The sequence below is a fragment of the Lolium perenne genome, chromosome 1, assembly GCF_019359855.2.
Source record: "Lolium perenne isolate Kyuss_39 chromosome 1, Kyuss_2.0, whole genome shotgun sequence".
In the NCBI taxonomy this organism is placed as follows: domain Eukaryota; kingdom Viridiplantae; phylum Streptophyta; class Magnoliopsida; order Poales; family Poaceae; genus Lolium; species Lolium perenne.
The window spans coordinates 111151064-111161449 of NC_067244.2; positions in this window are offsets into that span (position 1 = coordinate 111151064).

A 10386-nucleotide genomic window follows, 5' to 3' on the forward strand; every position below is an offset into this window, starting at 1 on the left:
TAGCAGATATCAAAGTGATCCAGGAATGGAACACTGGACAGCGGTCAAGAATATCCTGAAGTACTTGAAAAGAACTAAGGATATGTTTCTTTGTTATGGAGGTGACCAAGAGCTCGTTGTAAGTGGTTACACCGATGCAAGTTGGAACACCGATCTGATGACTCTAAGTCACAATGCAGGTACGTGTTTATATTGAATGGTGCTGCGATGAAGTCGGGCAAGCTCGAAGCGATTGCACGGTGGCGAAGTCTTCAACAGAATCGAGTACATAGCGGCTTCAGAGGCTTCATCAGAAGCGGTATGGATGAAGAGGTTCATTATAGAGCTCGGTGTGGTTCCTAGTGCATTGGACCCATTAATCATTTACTGTGATAACATGGGTGCCATCGCCAATGCACAAGAGCCAAGGTCACACAAGAGGCTAAAGCATATCAAGCTGCGTTACCACTCGATTCGCGAGTACATCGAAGATGGAGAAGTAAAGATTTGCAAAGTACACACTGATCTGAATGTAGCAGATCCGTTGACTAAAGCTCTCCCTAGGGCAAAGCATGACCAACACCAGAATGCCATGGGTGTTAGGTATATTACTATGTAATCTAGATTATTGACTCTAGTGCAAGTGGGAGACTGAAGGAGATATGCCCTAGAGGCAATAATAAAATGGTTATTATTTATATCTTTATGTTTATGATAAATGTTTATATATCATGCTATAATTGTATTAACCGAAACATTAGTACATGTGTGATATGTAGACAACAAGAAGTCCCTAGTATGCCTCTTAAACTAGCTTGTTGATTAATGGATGATTAGTTTCATAATCATGAACATTGGATGTTATTAATAACAAGGTTATATCATTATATGAATGATGTAATGGACACACCCAATTAAGCGTAGCATAAGATCTCGTCATTAAGTTATTTGCTATAAGCTTTCGATACATAGTTACCTAGTCCTTATGACCATGAGATCATGTAAATCACTTATACCGGAAAGGTACTTTGATTACACCAAACACCACTGCGTAAATGGGTGGCTATAAAGGTGGAATTAAGTATCCGGAAAGTATGAGTTGAGGCATATGGATCAACAGTGGGATTTGTCCATCCCGATGACGGATAGATATACTCTGGGCCCTCTCGGTGGAATGTCGTCTAATGTCTTGCAAGCATATGAATGAGTTCATAAGAGACCACATACCACGGTACGAGTAAAGAGTACTTGTCAGGAGACGAGGTTGAACAAGGTATAGAGTGATACCGAAGATCAAACCTCGGACAAGTAAAATATCGCGTGACAAAGGGAATTGGTATTGTATGTGAATGGTTCAATCGATCACTAAAGTCATCGTTGAATATGTGGGAGCCATTATGGATCTCCAGATCCCGCTATTGGTTATTGGTCGGAGTGAGTACTCAACCATGTCCGCATAGTTCACGAACCGTAGGGTGACACACTTAAAGTTGGATGTTGAAATGGTAGTACTTGAATATGGAATGGAGTTCGAATATTTGTTCGGAGTCCCGGATGAGATCCCGGACATCACGAGGAGTTCCGGAATGGTCCGGAAGAATAAGATTCATATATAGGATGTCATTTTATGTGAATTAAAATGTCGCGGAAGGTTCTATGGAAGGTTCTAGAAGGTTCTAGAAAAGTCCGGAAGAAACCACCAAGGAAGGTGGAGTCCACATGGGACTCCACCTCCATGGCCGGCCAACCATAGTGGGGGAGGAGTCCCAAGTGGACTCCCCCTTAGGGGGCCGGCCACCCCCCCCCACATGGGAGGTGGAACTCCCACCTCTAGTGGGAGTCCTAGCTTGGCTAGGTTTCCCCTCCATATGGAAGGTTTTTGGTTCGGGTCTTATTCGAAGACTTGGAGACCAACTCTTGGGGATCCACCTATATAATGAGGGGCCAAGGGAGAGGGCCGGCCACCCCAAGACCACAAGCTGGCCGCCCCCCTTGAAGTGGCCGGCCACCCCCTCCCAAACCCTAGCCGCCCCCCTCTCCTCCATATCTCCCGCGTAGCTTTAGCGAAGCTCCGCCGGAGTTCTCCACCACCACCGACACCACGCCGTCGTGCTGTCGGATTCAAGAGGAGCTACTACTTCCGCTGCCCGCTGGAACGGGAGGTGGACGTCGTCTTCATCAACAACCGAACATGTGACCGAGTACGGAGGTGCTGCCCGTTCGTGGCGCCGGAACCGATCGTGATCAAGATCTTCTACGCGCTTTTGCAAGCGGCAAGTGAACGTCTACCGCAGCAACAAGAGCCTCCTCTTGTAGGCTTTGGAATCTCTTCAAGGGTGAGACTCGATACCCCCTCGTTGCTACCGTCTTCTAGATTGCATCTTGGCTTGGATTGCGTGTTCGCGGTAGGAAAATTTTTGTTTTCTATGCAACGTTATCCTACAGAAATCTGAATTGGATGAATTCATTTGTGGAGTCAAGTACAATACAAATCACAATTGGATTCATTTACCAATATATATTGTTTGGTTCCAGCTTTCTTCCAATTTTAGAATCCCTCGCGCTAATATAAATTTTAAATTAGTCACATCTTCGCTTATTATCACTTTTGCAGTATTTGGATCTAGCAGATCCTGACAAATGGCTTCAAGCGTCCTAAGAGGAACATTAGGATGTCGTGAGTTCGGAGATGAGAGGGAACTGACACACCTTGTGGAGATGCGGGAGAATTGGGAATGTGCAGAAGTCTAGGATACTAGCGAATTGTCGAGTGACCTTCTCCAGCAGACCACGACGGGTGAGGTGTGGAGGGCTGTCAACCATCCACTCAGGGAAGCTCGCGACACGGCCAACCCACTGGAGCAAAGTGTCCTTGTTGGCATCAAGCTGAGCACACTCCAGTTCTCCGGCTTGTCCCGTGGGAACAGGAGGCTGGTGTTGTGGAGCCCTCAATTGCGCGCGTTGTCCGCGTCCATGGATCCGGTGAGCAGGAAGTCAGCGCCTCAGCCTCCACCTCTGTTGGCGCCTGGCGGTCGCCTGGCTTGTAGCATGCCGAGATAGAGGTTGCCTGATGTCCACACCTCCAGTGCCTCCTCGAGATCTTTGGTGACCGGGGTCAATGACTAGGGATAATAAGATACCAGGGGCGTGTCTCCGGCGGTGAGGAGACAGGGGAGGGGGCGGTCCTCTCGCCGGCGTCGGGGAGGCCGGGAAAGGGAGCGGAACTCGCTGCAGAAGCAGGGAAGGTGAGAAACTCGCGGTAGTGGCGGGAGGAAGTGGAGGAGCAGATCCTATCGCCAGCGGTAGGGAGGCAGATAAGGGGCAGCCGTCCGCACAAGCAACTGAAGGCAATGGAGGGGATGGTCGACGCGGCTTGAATGTGTACGATTCATGTTATCATTTTCTTTGCTTTCCATAATCCGTAGTAGGGTATACACCTCTCCTTTATTTTCTTCTCGGCATTGTGGCAATGAAGTGAGCTACTTCATCAATTTATACACTTCTCAGTAGGCAATGACATAAATGTTAGATTTGCTTTGGTCCAGCTAGCGTTAGGATTATATTAGGATTTTCAACATTATGCTTTCTTTTAAATTTTAAAATCTTCTAATATCTTTTTCATAACTATTTTTAATTGATTATGTTGAAAAAATCATCATTTTCTCAACAAATTGCATCCTGCAAATTCCGTAATGACGTAAGTCATTTGTGGTGTGTGGATGTTTAACTTGATGAAATATAGGATGAGAGATATTTTCTTAATATTTCTGAACATGTATTTACTTAGGTAATGGATACTTGCTCTATACAAAATTATTATTGGAAAAAACAACTCCACCTACTATTTATCAGATTCATATGACATATTTTAAGACAGTGTTTATTTTATCGAGCTAAAATAGAGTGAAACATAACTCAAATTTGAACCATCGCTTGTTTGTGGATCATGCGATTGCATGCACGCGCTTACACCGTTAGGCCATATAACTTATTTAAGTAGCTCATTAAACCACACATAGGTAAAAGGTAATAAGCAACTTGACAAAAGACAAGTAGGATTCGAAAGACACGCGTTATTATATTTATGAATATCAAAGTGTGGTTTAGACTAATTAGAAAAGAAGTATTCCTTCAGTTATACTTGTGTTTGCGGCACCTATGTTTTGTGAGACAATAATACACACAAAAGTAGAGATTGTTGAGTTGACTGTTATGACGGCCCAGTGGGACTTACAACAGAAGAGTAACAAGAAGACCTAGAACTTGAAACCGCACAACAATGTTGTCTTGTTATTCGTTTGGTATTATCATGTTGTATTATATTATGATATTTTTGGTTTGTTTTAAATTTTCGTAGTGAATTGTGAATTATACATGTGTATTGAGAAATAAAATTTGAAGCCCCGTGGCAACGCACGGGCATTTATACTAGTACACAACCAAAGTGGCTTTGGTCACACGGTCGTCGTTTCTCTTTGCAATCGGTGGTCCACTATATGTACGGAATGTCAAAAATGGTCCGCGTGCTTGATACATGTTGCATGTTTGAACCCAAGCGGTACAAATGCGATGGACAAGGTACGTAGCACAAACATTTTTTGGCATCAATTTTGGTCATATCGCGTGTGTACATGTGGCCCAAAATTGTTTGCATCATTCGTGTTCATGTCTTGTTGTTTTTCATGCTTAAAATTCATGAACTATGTAATAATTAAAGGATAGTATTGGGCATCCCCTGCGGGATTTGATTTCCTAGCCCCCGGGTCCCCGTTCTGGCACGTGTCCTTTTTTGCTGTCGGGTAGAAAAAACCCCGTTTTTTTTTGCTCCAGTGCAGCAAAAAACGGTTCGTTCACGAAAGAAAAGAAAAGGACTAATCTCGCTGGATACTCATAGCAAAAAACTTGCGCTGTTGTAGCAAATTTTTTTTGCCTCACCTGAGAGGCTGAGACATTGACAGAGACCTCGCCGAATGCCTCATCGAAGACCCCGTAGCAAACATATTGTATAATTGTAGCAAAAATACAGAAAAGTTGTAGCAAAAAAGAATATAGCAAAACATCGTCAAAGACCTCACCAGAGACTCACCGGAGACATCATAGAAAAAAAAAATACTAAAAGTAGCAAAACAGCTAAACAATTGTGGCCAAAAAGTTATACTATTGTAGCATATGATGGGTTCATTGCATGGAAAACAAAAAAATTCTACCGTGAACATGAACAAAAACCAAGATCCAATCTAGGAAGAAGCAATATCTAATCTATGAAGACGAGGCAACGAGATGTATGCGAGACTAACCCTCGAAGATCCAAAGTCTTACGAGATTAGATCTCGTTGTTGATGTAGTCGATCGTCCCGTGCTGCAATCCGGCAACACTTGCGTACTCGGTCGTGCATACAGTGTCGATGAACTCCGTCCTCTCCCCGTTCCAGCGGGCAGCGGAGGTGTGGTAGATCCCCTCGAAATCCTAGCAGCACGACGGCGTAGTGGTGGTGGTGGGGGAGAAAAGCTGCAGGGCTTCGCCAAGCCGGAGCAGACTTGCGGTGGAGGAGAGAGGGGCGGCAGACTTTGGGGTGAAAGGTGTGCTGCGCCCCCTGCCCCCTCCCCTCTTTATATAGGGGGGAGGTCGGTTTGGGATGTCCCCACACACCCATCTAGGGTTGTGGCCGGCGGCCAAAGGGGGGAAGTTTTCCTCCCCCCCAAGTTGATCCCCCTAGGGTTTTGGGGCACCCTAGTGGGCTGGCCGACTTGGGCCTTGAGGGGCATGTGCCCCTGTACCATTAGGGCTAGGATGCACCCCCTCGGACCATGTTGGCCCCCCTAGGTCGTGGGCCCCATGGTGGACCCCCGGAACCTTCTAGAACCTTCCCGGTCTTCCACCGGAAAAATCCCGAACTTTTCCGAAACCTAGAAATCAACTTCCCTTATATGAATCTTATTCTCCAGACCATTCCGGACCTCCTCGTGATGTCCTGGATCCCATCTGAGACTCCGAAAATCCATCCCATATTCCGAATCTACTTATACGACATCGAACAATAAGCGCTTCACCCTACGGTTCATGAACTATGCGGACATGATCGAGACTCCTCTCCGATCAATAACCAATAGCAGGACCTAGAGATCCATAATGGCTCCCACACATTCAGCGATAACGTAGTGATCGATTGAACCATTTACATACGATACGGATTCCCTTTGTCACGCGATACTTTACTTGTCCGAGGTTCGATCATCGGTATCTCCATACTTAGTTCAACCTCGTTACTGACAAGTACTCTTTACTCGTACCGTGGTGTGTCATCTCTTGTGACCTTGTCACATGCTTGCAAGCTAATTAGACGATATTCCACCGAGAGGGCCCATAGTATATCTATCCGTCATCGGGATGGACAAATCCCACTCTTGATCCATATGCCTCAACTCATACTTTCCGAATACTCAATCTCATCTTTATAACCACCCATTTACGCAATTGCGTTTGATGTAATCAAAGTATCCTTCCGGTGTAAGTGATTTACATGATCTCGTTATCGAAGGACTAGGTAACTATGTATCGAAAGCTTATAGCAAGATGAACTTAATGACTTGATCTTATGCTACGCTTATTTGGGTGTGTGTCCATTATATCATTCACCCAATGACATAATCTTGTTGTTAACAATATTCAATGTTCATGATCCCGAAACCATGATCATCTATTAATCAACAAGCTAGTTATACAAGAGGCTTACTAGGGACTCCTTGTTGTTTACATAACACAAATGTATCAATGTTTCAGTTAATACAATTACAGCATGGGATGCAAACATTTATCATAAACACGAAGATATAACAATAACCATTTTATTATTGCCTCTTGGGCATATCTCCAACAGCATCATTGCAACATCGCTGGAGATCACGTCGGAAAATGTGCAATTTTAACAAAAAACAACTTTGCCGGAGACATCGTCGGAGACCCCATAGAAAAAAAAATATATATACTATTATCGCGAAACTATAGAACACTTGTAGCAATAAATATTTGAATCCTTAGAATGAACTTATGGTTGAAAAATTGCAGAAGGGTAGTAGCAAAAATGATCTTCACAATACGCAGAAACAATTGTAGCACATTTTTTTTAACCTACAATGCAAATCCCTATACCAGTGGTAGCAACGACGCTACCCGGCACACCGACCGTCGTCCTTGCAGCCGTTGAGGAGAGAGAACCGACAGTGGAGGTCAGTGCAGGTGTAGCCCAAGGCCGGCAACACCTTCCTCGCACCTTATCTAGCCGGATGTCGCATGAACTTATGGTTCAAAAATTGCGGAAGGTTAGTAGCAAAATATTCTTCACAATATGCAGAAACAATTGTAGCACACTTTTTTAACCTACAATGTAAATCCATAGACCAGTGGTAGCAACGATGGTACCCGGCACACCGACCGTCGTCCTTGCAGCCGTTGAGGAGGGAGCACCGGTGGTGGCAGTCGGTGCAGGTGTAGCCCATGGCCGGCAGAACCTTCCTCGCACCGCCATCTAGCCAGATGTCCTCAAAGGCAGTGAGCGCGGCCATCGAAGACCTTGCACATGCGGGAGGGGGGGTGCGAGCTCGACGATGCCTAGGTGGAGCCCAATCTTGCTTCCCTTGTGCCTCAACAACAGGCGGCGCTCGCGGGCGCGACCTCCGCCCACCATCCATCAGATCCATGGCGGCATCGACCTAAACAGCCATGCGCGGCTGGGGATGATAGTGAGCTCGAGGTGGTAGATCGTCGTTGACCATGGCGGTTTAGAGCCTCTCCGGTAGTAGCCCTCTGTGACATCGTCGATTCCCCCCGTGGCCGCGGGAGCCTATGGTGGCACGGCGACGAGATCCAGGGGCGCGGCGGAGGTATCCACGGGGACCGGTGATCGGGTGTGCGGTGGTTGGGCGACGGCGATGGGGGCGGGCACCGATGATGGGCGCAAAAGCGACGGCGATGGGGGCGGGGACGAGCACTTTTATTTTTAATTTGTTGTGGATATTTTTTATTTGAGTTTTCGGTATGTGTATGCAAATGTGGATAACACAAACATATTCGGTGCTCTATTTTACATCAGCTTGTATGGCGGAAAATTTCCGTGCCCTATTTTACGTCACCGTGTACAACAGTCAAAAATTTAGTGTCTACAACTATTAATCGGTGCACTATAGGGTGTCCTGTTATGCATCACCTACTATAATGATGTGACATTTCATGAGATTCAGAGGAGGAGCCACATTCTATCGTTTATCGCTGAATAAATCTGCATGCTTGCGTGGTGTTGTTTTGTAAGCTCCAGCAGGCCCACTCATTTCCGATGGCCAAAATGTTCGCGTGTGTTCCTTTGCGTCGGTCCGCGGACGCGAAAATAGTCATGCGTCCGTTTGAGTCGGGGTGGCTCCAGCGGATCGACACATTTCCGACGCGGGTCAGTTTAGGTTCAGAAAATTCAGAAAAGAGGTTGTAGCCTCAAATTAGCTCAAATTTGCACGAAATTATAGCCTCAAATTAGCTTAAATTGAGGTCTGAAATAAGTTCATCACACTTTGCACATGGTAGCAAAATGGAGTCCAAAGGGACACAACAGGGCCAGAACAGCATATGATGCCCAAAAGGAGGCCTTGGTGCTAGACATTGCCGCCGGATCAGGTGTCTCCAGCGCGGATTTCGGCGTGCCTCTTCATGAACCAGGCCCTGGTGTCGTCGTCGACGCGCCCCGTTGAACTGCACCGGCGCCACGCCGGAAGCGAAACCGCGACGCCGTGTGGACCTGCAAGGGAGCGGGCGTGACGCAACTGGGAACTTACCGAGCTCACCGACGAGGCCGGAGGAGCGACGCCGGCGATCCCCTCTCGCTTGACGAGCATGTAGGCCTCCGCTATGCTCGGCTGGAGGCCTACTTGTGCGGCGCCGGCTTTCAGCTGCATCTGCCACGCCTGCTGGGTGACCTCCAGGGCGGCGGCCGCTGCATTACTCTCCTTCTGGTTCCTGCGCCGGCCGTGACGCTTCGCGGCTTCGATGCCTTTCTCCTCCTTGGACAACACCTTCTTTGCCGCCTTCGGCTTAACGTCCTGGCCGCCGGTGGCGGCACGCTTTGCTTCCGCCGGAGCTGCGGCCTCTATTGTGGCTATGGTCGTGGCTATGGGGGAGTCTGGGGCGGCGGCGGGTGCGAGGGTCCCCTCGGAATCCATGGTGGTGGCTGTGGCGGCGGCGGGTGCGAGGGTCCCCTCGGAATCCATGGTGGTGGCTGTGGCGGCGAGGACGTCCATCGCTTCTGGACTGCTGGTGCCAGTCTACTTTGATTTTTCCCGCGGGGAATGGCCACTGGCAGGAATGTTATCGGTCTCCCTGCCACTGACGCGCGGGTCCTACGTAAGTTTCAGCGGACACTCGGCGCGATCACGGGGCGTCCGCGGAGACGCAAACCTGGCACATATTTGGGCCAGGTTTGTGTCGCCACGGACGGCCCGATCACTTTGTTGCCTCGCTGGAGCATGGTCCATACGCATTTTCGGTCTCCGCGGACGCAAACGGTTTGCGTCGGCCGCTGGAGATGCCCTAAGAGCATCTCCAGTCGCGTCCCCCAAACCTTCCCTCAAACGGCGCCAGATCGAGCGTTTGGGGGACGTGTTTCGTTCGTGCCGCGTTTGGGGGACATCGCTCCCCAGCCGCGTCCCCCAAACGCCGCACCAAACATTAAAATACTCTTTTTTTTTTGTTTTTTTTGCATTTTTATTTCAATAAAGAGAAAAACTATTCCACAAACTAATACATAATTGGGAACGTGATTTACACGAAGACATAATTTGGAACATGGTTTTCCACAAACTAATACATAGTTTGAAACATGGTTGACACAAATATAAAATATTGCAAAAGAACCAAACCTAACTAGGTCGTGCATCGATGGTTTCGTGTGTTCGCTGCCAAGAAAGAACACTCGAGGGCACACCCAGTCACCCAAACTGGAAAATCTAGCTGCTGACGGTGCCCCTGTTGGTTCTTCCGAGGAAGAACAACCAGAAACCTCCGTGCACGTATTCGCTGCGAAGAAACAACACTCTTCAGTCGTCGTCCTCCTCGGCACTGTCACTGTGGTAGTTCCGGCGGCAACGCGTCTCGTCGAACACCTTGACGCTCATGTCCCTGTCGCGAAAGTAGGAGAACAGGGGGACGAAGCCGGCTTTGAGGCGGTGGTAGCGCGCGAACTTCTCCCAGCAGATGTGGAGGTACATCTTGCCGCGTGCGTCGTAGATCACGTCGACGATCCACCGGCCGCAGCCGCAGCCATCCTCCCGCAGATGCCGCGAGCGCGAGCGCTCGTCGCCGGCGACGTAGTCGGCAAAGGAGTCCGGCAGCCTCTGGATGCCGTGCGGGTCGCCCTTGAGGATGAC